The following is an 18,795-nucleotide window of genomic DNA, read 5'->3' on the forward strand; positions in this document are numbered from 1 at the left end:
AGTTGCTACTGACATTTGTATTTTGAAGGAAAAGTTTATGGAGCTTTAAGCATCCACAGTGAAGGAAACTGAACAATCTAGATGGTCAGAGATTTCCCTGAGGAAGCGATGCTAGAGTAGGAGTGACCTAAGCAAAGAGGAGAAGAAAAAGTGCCTCTCGTGAACATGGAGCTTCATGTGCAAAGGCCCTGTGGTTGGAAGCAAGTGCGACAGTCTGAAAAGAAGACGTTGGGGCGAAGGTGGGAAAGACCCCTTCTCTGCTTATAAAACATATTTTTGTCCCTTTATACACAGATAACAGGCTATTACCTTTCTCTTACCTCTCAGTTGCCCAGGGATCTTTTCACAGTTTCTATTTAATCTCTTTCAATAATTCCCTGGCGGCTAATCAGAGGAAAGATGCTAATTATCTTATTAGCACCCTTCTGCTTCTCTGTGATCCCAAGTTGCTCTTAACTTCCTTTACCCTGGAAATACCATTGGCCTGTCACTCTGGCCCTGTGTGCTCCTTGCCTTGGCCTGTTCTCAGCTCAGGGGACCAGGACTACATGGCACCAGACTCTCGTTTTACTCATGGGGAAGATGAGTTAAAAGGACTGCCCAGGGTCAGCTCACAAATGGTGGATCCAAGATTGAACCGCAAACCCAGGGCTACTTTGGCTGCACCACACGGCCACTGCTTGCCCCATAGGTCACCCAAGGAGAAACAAGGTCTCTCACTTCTAAAATCACTCCTTAGCATTTGGGTCCAGACACAGTGGTTTCCTTTAAGGAACGTTCTTTTTCACGTCTCCCCTTGTGAAACCCCAATTCACCTTGTAAGACATTATGAGGAACAAACTTGCAGTCCACAGCTGTACTCCGCTTATACTGGACAGCCAGAATAGCAGAAATGAGGCAAATAAACACCCTGAGAGCAGTTCCTAGACCAAAGGCGATTACCAGAATGTTACAATCACATTATACCTAGAGATGGGGCCAGAATTCTCAGCCACAGGAAAGGTGGCCAGGGATGGGGCAATCCCAATGCCTCGATTAAATGATTTAACAACCCAAAGACGACCAGTGCCGACTCTGAAGGGCTAGGTGACTCAGAGCGGTAGTCCCTGGACCTCTCTGAACCTCATCTGAGAACTACCTATAGGCCTGGGCAGGAGAACATCACCTGAACCCTCTCCTAGAGGTTCCAGCAACCACACTGTTAGGTTCCAGAGGGTGACATGGGTCACTCTCACACGCAACATCTGCCAAGGAGATGAAGAGCCTCCCTGAAGGCTAGGCCAGCTCAATTTTCATTTTGATGGTGTGTGCTCCTTATCTAGTCTTTCCTCTCCGTGATACTGGGAAGGAAGGGCAGTGATAAACCGCATTAGGAGTCCAGCTCTGCTATCTCCAAGCTGGGCGATTTGGGGCAAGTTGCTTAACCTCTCTGTGCCTCGGCTTCCTCCTCTGTTACTGAAGGTAACAACTGTACCTCTGCATAAGAGACCATGAGGATGAAAGGTGGTGATGATGGAAAAGCGCCTGGCACACAATGAACTCCTGACACATTTAGCTGTTACTGTAATTGCCATTATACGCCATCCAGCCCACCCTGAACTTATTACGAAACCCAGCCTCCCCGAAAGCTGGCTTGCCACAGGGCCGTGGCTCCCGCGTGCCAAACTAGGCAATGTTGGGCCTCTAAACCCACTGTTTGTTGGCAAACCAGACTGTAAGTTGTCAAACTTATGATTGATGATCCCTCACACCTATCAGTGAACACACACACACTCACACGCAAACACATGCACACACGCATATGTGCACACACACATATAAGCTCAATTCCACACCTCCCGCCTGCCCGCCTCCATGATTTTGCCCATGGTCTTCTAGGGCCCTACTCGCATAGATTTTATCTGGTGCACTGCTTGAGGTGTGGCACAGGAATCTGTATTTTTTAAGCAGGTTCTGAGTCACCTGGTCCTCAAACTGGCCCTAAGACAGACCCAAGGAATGGAAGTATTTTGCTGAAATGGCCTATCAAGAATTACAGTGAGTTGGGGGAAAAATATTTGCTATGTATTAGGTTTCTGTTGCACATCTTAACTTTCATTTCAGATTGCAGGCTATGTGAGGGCACATCTTAGAACCTGAATAGTTCACAATACCACCTCTTCCCAAGCCTCACACAATAAGTGCTCAGTAAATATCTAAAGTATAACCCACTGCTCCAACCAGACTATAAAGTCCACACTGGCCTAGCCTTGCTCACTGTTGTATCACGGGCATGGACGTACAGGAGGCGTTCAACAGATTTTGCTGAATGAATGAATAAACACAGAGGAGTTGGTATTGAAAAGGCACAAAAAGAAAAGAATCGGTGCTGATTTATGTTCATACAGACAAATGTTCAGCCTATGCCCCACAGCACGCATTTTAATAACTATCTTTCCATCAAGCCGCTGAAACACTGCTGGGAGCAGTGAGGTCTGCTGCCCCATAAGCACTGCTTCCATCACATGTTCACTGTGAGCAACACAAGGGTGAGCAACCATCTGGACCAGAGAAATAGGCTGGATTTGCATTCACCTGCTGCAATGCTCTGAAATCTGCCTCAAATAATTCACAGCCCTCTAGAAAGCATCTTGTCCAACCTCCTAAGAGACATACAGGCTGGCTTCATTTGCCCATCCCTGACCCACCTGCCAGCTCTCATCTCTGAACCTGGGGTGAAATTACCTGACATTGTATCTCCTCCTCCCATTTCAATTCCTCATGCCCTGCACACCCCCCAATAAGAGCTCTTAACAGGCTTGCAGCCTCTGCCTGATTTGGAAAATCAAGTTGTGGCATTCAGATTTTGGAATCCCTTCAATCTATCTGCAGAGCAAGCCTCCTTAGTATTTAAATATGCAACCAGAGCTCTCGGTATGTGATATCTGAACTCCTCACCTGGGATGATGTATTCCGGGAGTCCCTGCTCCAATTTGTTACACAGGATTCCTGCTGTGCTAAAGCAAGCAGCCCAGGGATCTGCAGGGAATTGTGGATGATGTTCTTGTGGTTTTCTTCTTTTATTAATTAGAAAAGTAGCACACGGCAACAAACCTAGGAATCCATTAAAGGCACATAATCCAGCAACGTCAGTGCTCTAAGGGGGAGACAGTGTGGCTTCCTGGTTGGGACCCAGCTAATCTGGCTCACGTAGGAGACAGTCAACCATAATGAATGGAATACAAGTTTACAGCACTGTGCACACAGGAGGGGCTCAACAAATAATGTCACACAGCAAGTAATCCATAAACATCAGTTGAATGAATACTGAGTGAAATCATCACAACCGCTGAGTTTACAACAAGCTGGGAGAAAAAAAAAGGTACATGGAAAAGTAAGATATAATTTTGCAGGTGTACCATGATCATAACATATTAAACAAACAAATAATACACTATACATAGGAAATAATACAAGAAGATAATGTACCCAAAAACATCCACAGTGATTTTCCTGGGGTGCCGCACATGGATGCCTTTATGTTTTCTTCCTTCGGCTTTTCTGTATTTTTAAAATTTTCTATAATGAACCTGTGTTTACTTTCTAAAGAAAAAGTCAATTAACTTTAAGTAGAGCCCAGACAGGTGAGGGGAATATATTTGTTGGAATCAACCAATGTATCACTTTTTAATCGTATGGCTTGGGCCCGGTATGTCACTTTCTTGGTCTCAATTTCTTGATTTATATACCAGAGATAATAATATCTACCATTCAGTGAGTTGTCGTCATTGCTGTTTTCATTTACATGAGACAATGAATGCAAAATGCTCAGCTCTATAGTGCCTGCTATAGAGTAAACCCCCAGCAGATGTTAGGTGGAGAAGCACTCATCATGTACTCGTTTACTTTATGGTCCTTCATTAAGTCTCTGCTGTGTACCGGGAACCACCTTCTCACTGAAGCTGTAGCCCTTGAGGAAGACATGCCAAGCCTGAATCACCAGGTACCATTCAGATATCAGTAAGGAGTCATCATCCATTGGAGACCCACCCTCCAGGCTGGGAACTCATCTAATGATATGGAGTCACGGGTGAAATGCAGCAGTAAAGAGCTTCTACACTCAACGTTATGGATGAACCTCAAAAACATTATGCTAAGTGAAAGAAGCCAGCCACAAAAGAATGCACATTATACAATCCCTCTCATAACATAACAACAGCACAGAACAGAAATTTAATATACAGTTCAAGAACAGCCAAAGCTGGGGGATTCCCTGGTGGCGCAGTGGTTAAGAATCCGCCTTCTAATGCAGGGCACACGGGTTCGAGCTCTGGTCCAGGAAGATCCCACATGCTACGCAGCAACTAAGTCTGTGTGCCACAACTACTGAGCCTGTGCTTTAGAGCCCTCGAGCCACAACTATTGAGCCCATGTGCTGCAACTACTGAAGCCCATGTGCCTAGAGCCCATGCTCTGCAACGAGAAGCCACCGCAATGAGAAGCCTGTGCACCTAAGTAAGGAGTAGCCCCTGCTTGCCACAACTAGAGAAAGCCCATGCACAGCAATGAAGACCCAATGCAGTCAAAAAATAAAATAAAAAAAAAAAAAAAAAAAAAAAAAAAACAGTCAAAGCTAACCTACAGCGATTGAATTCAGAGTAGTCGTCATCTTGCAGTCAATGGGAAGGGAGCAAAAGAGGACTTTCTGGGGCACTGGAAATGTTCTATGTCTTGATCTGTGTGGTGATCTCACAGTTGCAAACACTTGTAAAAATTCATTGCATCTTTCACGTAAGATTTGTGCATTATATTATATGTAAATTATACCTCCATAAAGTCCTGTTGGAAAAAATAAAAGTCTCTTAAACAATTACTGCAGGTTTATTAACTTTCAGTCTCTATATGTTTATTGAGCACCTACTGTTCATTAATTCATCCATTTAATAGCTATTTGTTGTATACCTACTATGTGCCAGGCACAGTGTTAGGCACTGGAACACACACTGATGGACAAGTCTCCCTGCCTTCATGGGGCTTGCATTTCAGCAGGCTACAGGCCAGACACAGTGCTATGTCCTCGTGAAAGTGTTAGGGAACCACTGACTGAAACCACCCGCCTTGGCCAGGCATGGTGATAACCACTTGCCTGAGTTGTTTCACAACAGGAGGACCTGATAAGGAACACCGAAAACTGACTGGGAGAATTTGGAAGCGGCCAAAAGAGGGAGGAGACGACCAACCTCCCAGAATCCTTCTCACCGAAATCCATCTTGGCTGAGAGAGGGGCACACCATCAGGAAGGACCCTGAGTCACCAACTATGGGCCAAGCAAGACAATTGGCCAGAGACAACCCGGAAACTAACCCCTTTACCGTAAAACCTGAGACTTTGAGCCACGTGGCAGAGCAGTCCTCCTGGGTTCCCTTACTCTGCTGCTCTCCACCCGGGCGCCCCTTCCCAGTAAATTCGCTTGCTTTGTCAGCATGTGTGTCTCCTCATACAATTCATTTCCAAATGTTAGACGAGAGCCCACTCTTGAGCCTTGGAAATGGTCCCCCTTCCTGTAACAAAAGAGAGGTAGTGTGATGCAGGAACTGGGAAAACTCACAGTCTGGTGGGAAGACAGATGCAGTCGGTACCATGCTGTGTGGTAAGTGCTGTGATGGGGTGTGTGGACTTCTTTGGTGCTGTCAGTGCACAGGAGGAAGGGGCCCCGGGGCCTCATCGTGACCTTGGAGACACACACAGCCTGAGAGTTGAAGGACAGAGCTCCCAGATGGATCTTGGGTGGAGGCGAGAGTATCCTCAAAGGCAGGGGTGCAAAAGCAGAGCTGCATGAAATGTCAGGGGATGCTCAGGGCTCTACTTGGGGTTTGCTACTGTGGAGCTGACATGAAGTCTATGGCTCTAGGACCAACGGACCAATCCTGGGTCTACCACTCCATAAATATGTGACTATGTGCCTTGGATGTGTCCTCCTCTCCCAAAATGTGACTAATTCTTAATTGTTCACTAAACAGGATTCTTTTGAGGATTTAATGAGATCATGGTGTATTAATTTCCTCTTGCTGCAATAACAAATTACCACAAACTTGGTGACTTAAATAATACAACGGTATTATGTTAGAGTTTCGGAGGCCAGAGTCCAAAAAAGAGTCTCACTGAGCTAAAGTCAAAGTGCCAGCAGGGCTGCATTCCTTTCTGGAGGCTCTAGGGGGTAATCCACTCCCATTTCCAGCTTCTAAGCTTCCAGAGGCCACCTGCATTCCTTGGTTCATGGCACCTTCCTCTACCTTCAAAGCCAGTAGGATAGCATCTCTCTGACCATTCTTCTGTCTTCACATGTGGCCACAGCCTGGTAAGGTTCCCCACTTTTAAAGATTCATGAAATTAAATTGAGCCCATCTGGATAGTCCAGAATAATCTTTCCATCTCAAGGTCTTTAACCTTAGTCACAATGGCCAAGTCCCTTCTGTCATTAAAGTAACATATTCACAGATGTGAGGGCATGGACATCTTGGGGGAGCCACTTTTCTGCCCACCATACACATTATTCCTTGGCACGATGCCTGGCTTACAATACGTGCCTGGGAATGGTTACACACTATGATATTACTATTGTTATTATTACAGCAGATTCAAAGGCATACGAGAAGGAAATGCCAGAGCCCCAAGTCTGAACCAAATCAGTTGTAAATCCTGAGAATGCTCAGGTCTTAAGGAACTGTTCCAAAAGATACACAAATCTAGAGTTCCCATTTGGACAAAAGTTTCTAATAAAACCTTTCTCACGAACACTCTCTGTGGTATGCTTGTATGCTGGCAGAACAAACACTGCATGCTGTTTCAGCATTTCCATACCAACAGCTAGAAGAGGTTCCTCTCCTAGCCCTCTGTGCCGTATCAACCAGCTGGTATAGTCTGGCTCATACATGGCTCTCACCTGGTGGTGGGTGGTAAGTACTCTGTAAATCATTTGCAAAGAAATCCTGGCAACTGGTGGTGTGGAACCAAAAATGCTCCCAAAGTTTGCCTCAACTTTATTAAAAGTTGGGCAGCTAGGAAGCCAGAAAAAACTGAACGCAAAGCATACTGGGTTGGGCTGTGGAATAAAAGTTCTTTAGATGGCTGGTAAACTTTCTGTCCCATCTTAACCAGATATTGATATAGATTTTGACACTATTTAACAATCCCCTCATCAGTAGGCGAGACCACCAGCTCCATGAGCGCAAGGACCTCTCCAGGAAATCCACTGTCAATCTCCTGTGCCCCGTTAAGTGTCTGGCACACAGTCAGGATCCAATAAGAAGTGTTAAAGAATGAAGGAAGGAAGGAATGAGTGAATGGAAAGAGAATGACTGACGGGAAGATGAGGAAACCAGTATCCAAACCAAGGGTGATATTTAGATTCTAAAGCAGGGGTTGACAATCTATGGCCCACTGGCCACACCCACCATGCAGCCCATTTTGCATGGCTCCAGAAACACAGCCACGCTCACTCCTTAGCGTAGCGTCTGTGGCTGTTTTTCTACTACAAGAGCAGAGCATATGGCCTCTCTGTCCGCCCAACCTAAAATATTGACTAACTGGCCTCTTACAGAAAATGTTTACTGATCCCTGCTTTGCAATATATCATGGTAGCTCATCAGTATAATCCTGGGACCTTTTCTATGCAGCTTCCTAGGCCCGGGATCTGAATTTTAACGTTTCCCAAAGTTTGAGAATCCTTGCACTAAAAGGGGCTAGTGACTTGGTTCCACTAGGGCAGTGTTCTAAATGTTTAGATTGAACCAGAATCCCCCAAGATGTTGATTAAAAACACAGATTGGCAGGCCCTGCCCCCAGAGCTTCTGATCCAGCAGGTCTCCCAGGGGCCTGAGAATGTCCACTTTCCAGGCATATCCCCCAGTGATGCTGAGGCTGTGGGCCCAGGGAACACACTTTGAGAACCACGGCACAAGGGTTACCCAACGCCTATCACTGTTTAGGAATCCGTGTGTTCCACGTGTTAGCAGCAGAGGCTGGATTGAGTAGGTCTCACATTCGGAAATGTGGAGTGAATTCTTCCTGCAACGCTGTGGCAATAAAGAATATGAACTGTGAATGCATTAGAAGGCCAGCGCAGCAAACTGCCAGAGAGAAAGGCACTTGGTGACTGTGGCTGTAATACTTTCTACAGTGTTTCATCACCTACAAAGGTGATCCCCCATCTACTATCTCATTTCGACCCCAGAAGGACCCTGTGGGGAGGCATTATTATGACACGATCCTCGTCCCCACTTTTTAGCAGAATGAGGCTCAGTGGAGTGACAGACAGAGATGAGCTCCTCTTCTCTCCACTCCACCCACCTGTTCAAGGACAATCTCTCTAAGCCCCATCTTGCTTCGTTCTTCCTCCTCTCTCCTTATCTACCACCTCATCTCCTCTATTGACTCTCTTACACTTGGCTTCAAACACGTCCAAGGCTCTCCCTTCCTAGAAATACACCCTTTGAGGCACTGTGTCTTCTCCTAGATAACAATGCCATCACTTATCTTCCCTTTTTCTGCCAAAGAGCAAGCAATCCACACTCTCCAATGTGACCACTTGTCCTCCCTTTTGCCCAAAGAGCAGTCCACGCTCCAGCTGTATGTCCTCACCTCTCGTTCACTCAACTATCAGCTATTCTGAGTCTTCACTCCTTGATGGAAACTCAGTCCTATGCAGTGCTGTCCAATAAAATACAAGGGTGAGGGCTTCCTAGGTGGCGCAGTGGTTAAGAATCCGCCTGCCAATGCAGAGGTCTTGGGTTCGATCCCAGCTCCAGGAAGATCCCACATGCTGCGGAGCAACTAAGCCCGTGTGACAAAAAAAAAAAAAAAAAAAAAAAAAAAAAATACAAGGGTGAGTCAAAAATGATCCGCACTCCGGTTATATTAACACTTCTATTGGCCGTACTGTCTTACCAGTGCTTTCCGTTCAAGGCTACTGTCTCCCCAGTTACTGCTGTGCAGGTGTGAACGTGTTACATCAGTTCATTTGTAACTGCGGTTCCAGCAAAAATGGATGCCCCACTTGTGATGTGCACAAAAGAAGAGCAGCATGCAGTGATTCATTTTTTGTGGTCTGAGGGTGTACCCGGTGCCGTTATTTATCGAAGACTTGTGCGCAGTATGGAGAGAGAGTTTTGTCACAAAGAAGTGTGTATGAATGGATAGAGATGCTTATTGAAGAGCTGAAGCCTGAACTTCGGATTAAACGCAGAGGACTGCTATCCAAGGGCGTTGTGATCTTGTGTGACAATGCACGTCCACACCTTTCTGCCCACACTGTCTATACTCTGCAAAAACTTCGTTTGGAGGTGTTAAAGCATCCTCCCTAAAGTCCTGATCTTGCTCCATTGGAGTTTCACCTGTTTGGTCCCCTGAAAGCAGCTCTATGAGGACAAAGATTCACTTCTGATGAAGAAGTGAAGACAGTGGTGCATTTGTGGCTTACAGCTCAACCTAAAACATTTTAAAATAAGGGAATATGAAAGCTTGTTGACAGATGGTAAAGGAATTGAAAAGCAAGGAGATTATGTCGAAAAATGGTGTATTTGTCTTTTCTAAAAGTTAATTAAAATAAATTCTACAACCAAAGTGCAGATAATTTTTGACTCACGCTCATACAACGCAAGCCACATAGGTAATTTCACATCTTAGTGTACAAACAGGTGGAATCAATTTTAGTAATATATCTTATTCAATCCAACAGATTCAAAATAGTAGCATTTCAATGTGTAATCACAACAGAAACGATTAATGAGATATTTTACATTCTTTGTTTCTCAGAGTAAGTCTGAAATCCATTATGAATTTTACATTCACAGCACATCTCAGCTCAGTCTAGCCACATTTCCACTGCTTAGTAGCCACCTGTGTCAGCGACAGCATAAGTCTCTATGTTCAAGGTCACCTTCTTGTAGACATAGTCAAGGAGCCATTTTCAGACCTGGTGTTAGTGAATCTTTTTTTTTTTTCAAAGATTTATTTTATTATTTATTTATTTATTTTGGCTGTGTTAGGTCTTTGTTGCTGCGCACAGGCTTTCTGTAGTTGCAGCAAGCGGGGGCTACTCTTCATTGTGGTGCACAGGCTTCTCATTGCTGTGGCTTCTTTTGCTGCGGAGCATGGGCTCTAGGCGCACTGGCTTCAGTAGTTGTGGCATGTGGGCTCAGTAGTTGTGGTTCTTGGGCTCTAGAGCACAGGCTCAGCAGTTGTGGCACAGGGGCTTAGTTGCTCTGTGGCATGTGGGATCTTCCCAGCCCAGGGATTGAACCTGTGTCTCCTACATTGGCAGGTGGATTCTTAACCTCTGCGCCACCATGGAAGCCCTGTGAATCTTTCTTCTGCCGACTGTTACCTTTTGTTCTCCTTGCCTACTCTCCTCCGTTGTTTTCTGAGACACCTTTTCTTTCCTTGTCCTTCTCCTACATTCCTGATCATTCCTTCTTATGGGCATCTCTTCCTTCACTTAACTCTTAAAGAGCTGCGGTTCCTGAAGGTTCTGTTTTCTATCTATGGTTCCTCTCTCAGTGAATCATTTACTTGGAGATTTTATCCATTCTTTATGATTTTGACTATATGCTGATGGATCTCAAATCTGTATTGCTAGGCCTGAACATTCCATTTGGCTTCTATATCCAAATGACTGGGCACTCAAGGTACCGTATAAGTCACTTGAATTCAACAGACTCTAAAACTGGCCTTATAATCCACCACTTGAACTTGTTCAGTGAATAATACATCAGTCCATGGGCCATCCAGACCAAAAACCCTAGAGCAATGGTTCTAAACAGGGGTGAATCCCCCCAGGGGATATTTGGCAATGTCTGAAGACATATTTAGTTGTCACAGCTTCAGAGGAGAGGATGCTACTGGCATCTAATGGGTAAAGACCAGAGATGCTATTAAACATACTACAATGCACAAGAAAACTCCCCACAACAAAGAATTATCCAGTGAAACTGGATCTTTATCTTACACTGTCTACAAAAATCAACTCAAAATGGCTTAATAGGCTTAAATGTAAGACCCAAAATTGTAAAACTCCTAGAAGGCATGGGGGAAAGCTTCATGGCATTGGTCTTGGCAGTGATTCCTTGGATATGACACCAAAACACAGGCAATGAAAACAAACAGAGGTAGGACTACATCAACCTAAAAATCTTCTGCAGCGTGAAGGAAGAAATCAACAGAGTGAAAAAGGCAACCTCCAGAATGGGAGAAAATATTTGCCAACCCCTATATCTGATAAATGGTTAATTTCCAAAATATGAAAGAAAATCCTACAGTCCTAACTTAGGGGCAAAGGACTTCAACAGACATTTCTCCAAAGAAGACATTTATCCAAAGGCCAACAGGCACATGAAAAGATACTCAACATCACTAATCATCAGGGAAATGCAAATCAAAACCACAATGAGATATCATCTCACCTGTTAGGATGGCTATTATCAAAAAAACAAAGGATAACAAGTGTTGACAAGGATGTAGAGAAAAGGGAACTCTGATGCACCGTTGATGGGAATGTAAATTGAGGCAGCCACTATGGAAAATAGTATGCACCTTTTGCAAAACAATAAAAACAGAATTACCATATGATCCAGAAATCCCACTTGTTGGAAACTGAACAAAGTCATTGAAATCAGGATCTCAAAGAGATATCTGCACACCCATGTTCACTGCAGCATTATCACAATAGCCAAGATATGTTAACAACCCAAATGTCCATTAACAGATAAATGGGCACAGAAAATATGTCATATACCTACAACGGAACACTACTTAGCCTTAAAAAAGGAAATTCTGCCATTTGTGACAACATGGATGAAGCTGGAGGATATTACACTGAGTGAAATAAGCTACATAAAACGACAAATACTCCATGATTTACCACTTACATGAGAAATCTAAAATAGTCACTCATAGAAGCAGAGGGTAGAACAGTGGTTGCCAGAGGTTGGGGGAGGGGAAATGGGGAGTCGCCATTCAAGGGGTATATTCAGTTATGCGATAAGTTCTAAAGATCTGTTGTACAACATAATTCCTATAGTTAATAATACTATATTGTATGCTTAAAATTTTGTTAAGATGCTAGATCTCATGTTAAGTGTTCTTACCATAATAACAACATAAAAAGAATTATCCAGCCCCAAATGTCAGGCTCCACGTTGGGAAACACTGCTTTAAAGCCTTTCCACTCAAAGAGCAGCCATGGACCCGGTGCAGCAGCATCACATGGGAGCCTAGAGGACGTGCATATTCTTGGACCCAGACCTACCAAACTAGAATCTCCAAAGGGCGGGCCCCAGAATCAGTGTTTTTACAAGCTCTCCAGGTGATTGTTATGTACATTAAAGTTTGAGAATCATTGGTCTAGGTAGAGGCAACTTTAATGTCAAAGACATCCATTGAGTTCTCGTTCTGTGTCAAGCATCAGAATAGCTGATACAGAAAAAGAAGTTCAAATTCAAAGTTTGAGTGAGCACATGACTTCAGCCTTCAGGATCCAGGCTCCTGGGCCCCCAGATGAATCATTTAACTCTTTTTTTTTTCTCCTTTATTACACTATTCCAGAAGAAATTAACCTATAAAGTTCACGGTCCAAAGCAACAAGTGTATGATACATAGTATGCTTCTTATTCCTGGAGCTCAGAGTGGATTTTTTCAAGTTTGAAACTAAGAAATAAAGCAGTGCTTGGTGCATTGCCCATTAGAGAGACTGGGGCAGAGACCAATGCAGAAAAATCCTCAATGCTTTTCATCCTGCTAAACTCAGTTTATATTTTTAAAACATGAAAGAAAGTGCTCTTCAGATACGTGGATAAAGATATAAGCTGGATATACTAAGGAAAAGAGGCCTTGAGGATTGCTGAGTTTCACTGAGCTGCTGGAGAGCCCTAGAAAGAATTAATTTAGAGGGAAAACAAGTCTGGAATCCAGTTCTGGGTTTGCATTAACTGTGTGAAATTAAAAAATAAATCATTCTAGTTCAAGAAATATTTATTAAGTATCTCTGATGAGCCAGGCCAGAGGCTAGACTGTGGGGATGTAATAAACAAAGCAAAGTCTCCAGCCTTAGGGAGGTCACAGCCAGTGAACTCTCGGCCGGAGAAACAGTGGATGTATCAAATGTGGTCCCTTCCCTTGAGAAGCTCAGACTAAGTGATGAGGAAAACAAACAGATCTTACAATTGCAGGACAATGTGGTAAATACTAAAGTATGGAGATGGAAAGGTCATTCCCCCTGGGAGATAGAGGAGGGCTTTCTCAGGAAGGCAAGGAGTTGTGCAGACAGGCATTTGAGAGAGGTAAGACTGGAGGGAGGGGTCGGGCAAGAAGCTAGCTCAGGGGTCCTGTAAAGAGATGATGAGGGCATGAACAAATGACATGGAGGTGAGGAGAGAGAGGGGCAGGCGGGATCAGGTGGGACGAATTAAAGGTGGCTACACATTTCTTGCCGGCCCCACCACCCCAACTCCAGATGGGTCCTTCCCCCTCCTCTTGAATCTGTCAGTAGTTGGCTCTGTGACTGTGTGGCCAACAGAAAGTATCTAGAGTAAAGCATTTACTGGATGGACTTAACATGAGAATGGAGATGACATTAAAAAGAATCAGAAAACTTCAAGGTAAAGAAACGACTCGGTATGAATGAGAGACACTTCGAAAAATGAGCAGAGCAAGGTCTCTGAAAGAGAAAATGGGGTAGAAAAAAATAATGGATAATTATGGCTAAAAACTTCCCAAAGTTGGTGACAGACCTAAATTTACAAATTCAAAAAGCTCTGTGAAGCCCAAATAGAATATAGGTGAAGAAAAACATGCTAGGCACATCAGAGTCAAACTAATGAAAATCAGAAGAAAAATAAAATCTTGACACATTATATACAGAAAACAATGAATCAAAAGTTTCACAGGCTTAACAGAAACTATAGAGTCCAGGACACAGTGGAATAACATCTTTAAAGTGCTGAAAGAAAACTCCTGAATTCTGTATTGGGTGAAAATGGCTCTCAACAATGAAAATAAGTACAAAGAGGGGATATATGTATATATATAACTGATACACTTTGCTGCACAGCAGAAACTAATGCAACACTGTAAATCAACTACACTCTAATAAAAATTTTAAAATAAATAAAATAAAATGAGCCCTAGGTTTTGAAAAATAAAAAAGAATGAAAGCAAGTTAAAGACTTTCCAAATAAAAGAAAACTAAGCGAATTCATTGCCATTCGACCACTATTTCAAGAAATGCCAAAGGAAGTTCTTCATGCTGAAGGGAAATATTACTGGAGGGAAACCCAGATTCTTTCAGGAACAAATGAAGAGCATTAGGAACAGTAAATGTCTGGGCAGGTGTAAAAAATTATTTTTCCTCTTAATTTAAGAAACACATATGCAGAGCAAGAGCACCAGAATTACAACTAAATGCTAAACAATCATTGACAGAAAGACACTGGAACTCACCAAAAAAGAGACCCCACATCCAGAGACAAAGCAGAAGCCGCAATGAGATGGTAGGAGGGGCGCAATCTCATGAACATCAAATCCCATAAATGCTGGGTGGGTGACTCACAAGCTGGAGAACAGTTATACTGCAGAAGTCCAGCCACTAAAGTGAGGGTTCTGAGCCCCATGTCAGGCTTCCCAACCTGGGAGTCCAGCAACAGGAGGAGGAATCCCCAGAGAATCAGACTCTGAAAGCCAGCAGGATTTGATTGCAGGACCTCCACAGGACTGGGGGAAACAGAGACTCCACTCTTGGAGGGCACACAAAAAAGTGTGCTCACCAGGACCCAGGGGGAAGCAGCAGTGACCCCATAGGAGACTGAACCAGACCTACCTGCTGGTGTTGGAGGGTTGCCTGCAGAGGTGGGGGGCAGCTGTGGCTCACCGAGGAGACAGGGGCACTGGCGGCAGGGGTTCTGGGAAGTGTTCATTGGTGTGAACCCTCCCAGAATCTGCCATTAGCCCCATCAAAGAGCCTGTAAGCTCCAGTGCTGGGTAGCCTCAGGCCAAACAACCAACAAGGTGTGAACACAGCCACACCCATTAGCAGACAAGCAGATTAAAGTTTCACTGAGCTCTGCCCAGCAAATTGGATTAAAGTCTCACTGAGCTCCACCCACCCAGCCCTACCCACCATCAGTTCCTCCCATCAGGAAGCACCCACAAGCCTCCTAGATAGCTTCTTCCACAAGAGGGCAGACAGCAGTATCAAGCAGTATCAGCAGTATTTCGTCTTGTGGAACTGAAAACCACAGCCACAGAAAGATAGAGAAAATGAAGAAGCAAAGGACTTTGTACCAGATGAAGGGACAGGATAAAACCCCAGAAAAACATGTAAATGAAGAGGAGATAGGCACCCTTCCAGAAAAAGAATTCAGAATAATGATGGTGAAAATGATCCAGGACTTTGAAAAAAGACTGGATGCAAAGATCAAAAAGTTTACCAAAGACCTAGAAGAATTAAAGAGCAAACAAACAGAGGTATGCAACACAATAACTGAAATGAAAAATACACTAGAAGGAACCAATAGCACATTAACTGAGGCAGAAGGGCAAATAAGGGACCTGGAAGACAGAATGGTGATAATTACTGATGCAGAAAAGAATAAGGAAAAAAGAATGAAAAGAACTGAAGACAGCCTAAGAGACCTCTGGGACAATGTTAAATGCACCAACATTCGCATTATAGGGGTCCCAGAAGGAGAAGAGAGAGAGAAAGGACCTGAGTAAATATTGGAAGAGATTCTAGTTGAAAATTTCCCTAACATGGGAAAGGAAATAGCTACCCAAGTCCAGGAAGCACAGAGAGTCCCAGGCAGGATAAACCCAAGGAGGAACATGCCAAGACATATAGTAGTCAAATGGACAAAAATTAAAGACAGAGAAATATTATTAAAAGCAACAAAGGAAAAAGGACAAATAACATACAAGGGAACTCCCATCAGGTTAACAGCTGATTTCTCAGCAGAAACTCTGCAAGCCAGAAGGGAGTGGCACCATATATTTAAAGTGATGAAAGGGAAGAACCTACAACCAAGAATACTCTATCCAGCAAGGATCTCATTCAGATTCGACAGAGAAATCAAAAGCTTTACAGACAAGCAACAGCTAAGAGAATTCCGCACCACCAAACCAGCCCTACAACAAATGCTAAAGGAACTTCTCTAAGTGGGAAACATAAGAGAAGAAAAGGACCTACAGAAACAAAAACAAAACAATTAAGAAAATGGTACTAGGAACATACATATCAATAATTACCGTGAATGTAAATGGACTAAATGCACCAACTGAAAGACACAGACTGGTTGAATGGATACAAAAACAAGACCCATATATATGCTGTCTAGAAGAGACCCACTTCAGACCTAGGGACACATACAGATGGAAAGTGAGGGGATGGAAAAAGATATTCCATGCAAATGAAAATCAAAAGAAAGCTGGAGTAGCAATAGTCACATCAGATAAAATAGACTTTAAAATAAAAAATGTTACAAGAGACAAGAAAGGACATTACATAAAGATCAAGGGATCCATCCAAGAAGAGGAGATAACAATTATAAATATATATGCACCCAATATAGGAGCACCTCAATACACAAGGCAAATGCTAACAACTATGAAAGAGGAAATAGAGACACAGGTGTAGAGAACAAACACATGGACACCAAGTGGGGAAAGCAGGGAGGGATGGGGGGGATGAATTGGGAGATTGGGATACCAAATTGTATACTCTAAATATATGCTGTTTATTGTCTGTTAACTGTATCTCAATAAAAGTTCTTAAAAAAATACATATGCATATGGCTGTTTAAAGCAAAAATGCTTACATCGTCTCCTGCAGTTGTAATGTATGTAGATTCAGTGGACATCACATCACAGACTAAAGGATGTTGAGGGGTGGTAAATGGGCATATCCGGTGAAAGTTTCTACATTTTACCTGAAGTGGTACAATAGTAAACCTATATGGCCTGTGAAAAGCTAAGGATGTTTCATGTAATCCCCAGAGCAATCGCTTTAAAAAGGCAAGACATATAGCTGACACCAATAAGTAAGTTAAAATGGAATCCTAAAATAGCCTAAAAAATTTTTTTAAGGTAGTTGTGATGGGCAGAATAGTCCCCAAAGATGCCCATGCTCTAATCTCTGGCTCCTTATGAGTATATCATTACATGAAGAAAAAAAAGAAAGAAAGATTGCAGAAGTAGTTAAGGACATTCAAATAGGGAGATTAGCCCACTGAGCCCAAAGTATCACATATCCTTAGAAGCAGAGAACTTTCTCCAGCTGAAATCAGAGAGATGTGGTAGACGAGTCAGAGATTCACTGAGTCAAAGGGTGAGAGGGACAGGACCAGCCATTGCTGGAGGGGGACACATGGGAAGCCTGAGAAGGAAAGTGGGCGAGTGCCTCTGGGAGCAAAGACCCCACAGACAGCAAGGAAATGCAAACCTCAGTCCTGCAACCCTTATGTCTGTGGTCATTTTTTACAGCAACAATAGAAAAGCAATATAGAAGCAAAAAGAGAAGAGAGGAATGAAAAACAGGAGGAAAACAGAAGACTAATTATAGATAGAATGGAACACTTAATCCACACACATCCACAGTCACATTTAGTGGTGCTGGACTAAAGGGCAGAGATTATCAGAATGGATTAAAAAAAAAGCAAGACCAACTATTTGCTATCTCTAAGAAATGCACTTTAAATATAAAGACAAAGACAAATTGAAAGTGAATTAGTGGAGAGAGATATACCACACAGCCAGTAGGCATTAGTAGGCTGGAGCGTCCATACAGCATCAGATAAAACAGACTTCAAGACAAAGAGTATTTACCACAGGGACATTTCATGATGATAAAAGGGTCAATTCATCAGGAAGATAGAACTTTCATAAATGTGTATGCACTTAATAATAGGGTCCCCAAATATATGATAGTACTAAAGGGAGAAATAGACAACTCCATAATCACAGTTTCTCTTCAATCACAGATATTTGTGATTACTTATTATTTGTCTATAAATCAACTCAACTTTTAAACTGTAAGTCCTTTGAAGGGAAATTTTATAGCTCGCATAAATAGGAAACTCTGTGTCACTTACGTAAGTTATCACCATAAAAAATGAAACAAACGGTATTCTTATATTCCAGCTTTAGTGCATGCCCACTCTGATTCCATGTTCTGTCAAGCTGGGGCTATACCACCTAAAAGCATCTCATTCATCCGACACGTCCTACCTTCTGGGACACACTGATGTAACCCAACTCTCATATATGCAAAGGAGACTACCTGGTCTCGTGTCACACAACAAGGGACTGCCAGACCCTTGTCCTCTGATCCTTTGCTAGAACTCAACAGAAAACCCCAAGGCCCAAAATCCTGAACCAACTCAGAGTTAGGTGTGTATTTTGTATGTATTTTAAATTTTCTATATGTTACGATGTTTTGACATCGTTAAAAGCCTTCTGACTTGTTAATGGGAGAGATGGCGCCTTTGGGGGCTATCCAAGTCTTAGATACAGCAAGGATGCAGGAGCACACCTCCGATGCCAACAAACCAGTCCAGAGCCACACAGCCTCTATCTGGCCCATAAATCCCAGGAGGCAATATTGCCTTCATCATCCAAAGACCAGGGGCTAGGCAGCTACACACCACCCGTATAGTTTAGAGCCTCCCAGAATTATTCAAATTAGCTAATCCCAAACTGTTTTCCCCTGTTTTGCCTTTCCCTTGGAAACTGCAATTAAAGGTCTGTCTTGGCTATGGTAAATCTTTAAACATG

General features: G+C 43.3%; 1 protein-coding gene across 2 annotated transcripts in view; it reads right to left on the reverse strand.

Annotated features, from left to right (window-relative positions):
- Positions 1-18,795, reverse strand: part of GRIN2A (glutamate ionotropic receptor NMDA type subunit 2A) — a 383,792-nt gene that overhangs the window by 175,528 nt on the left and 189,469 nt on the right. The gene's annotated exons all lie outside the window — the stretch shown is intronic.

This window comes from Hippopotamus amphibius, chromosome 9 (assembly GCF_030028045.1).
Source record: "Hippopotamus amphibius kiboko isolate mHipAmp2 chromosome 9, mHipAmp2.hap2, whole genome shotgun sequence".
Lineage (NCBI taxonomy): Eukaryota > Metazoa > Chordata > Mammalia > Artiodactyla > Hippopotamidae > Hippopotamus > Hippopotamus amphibius.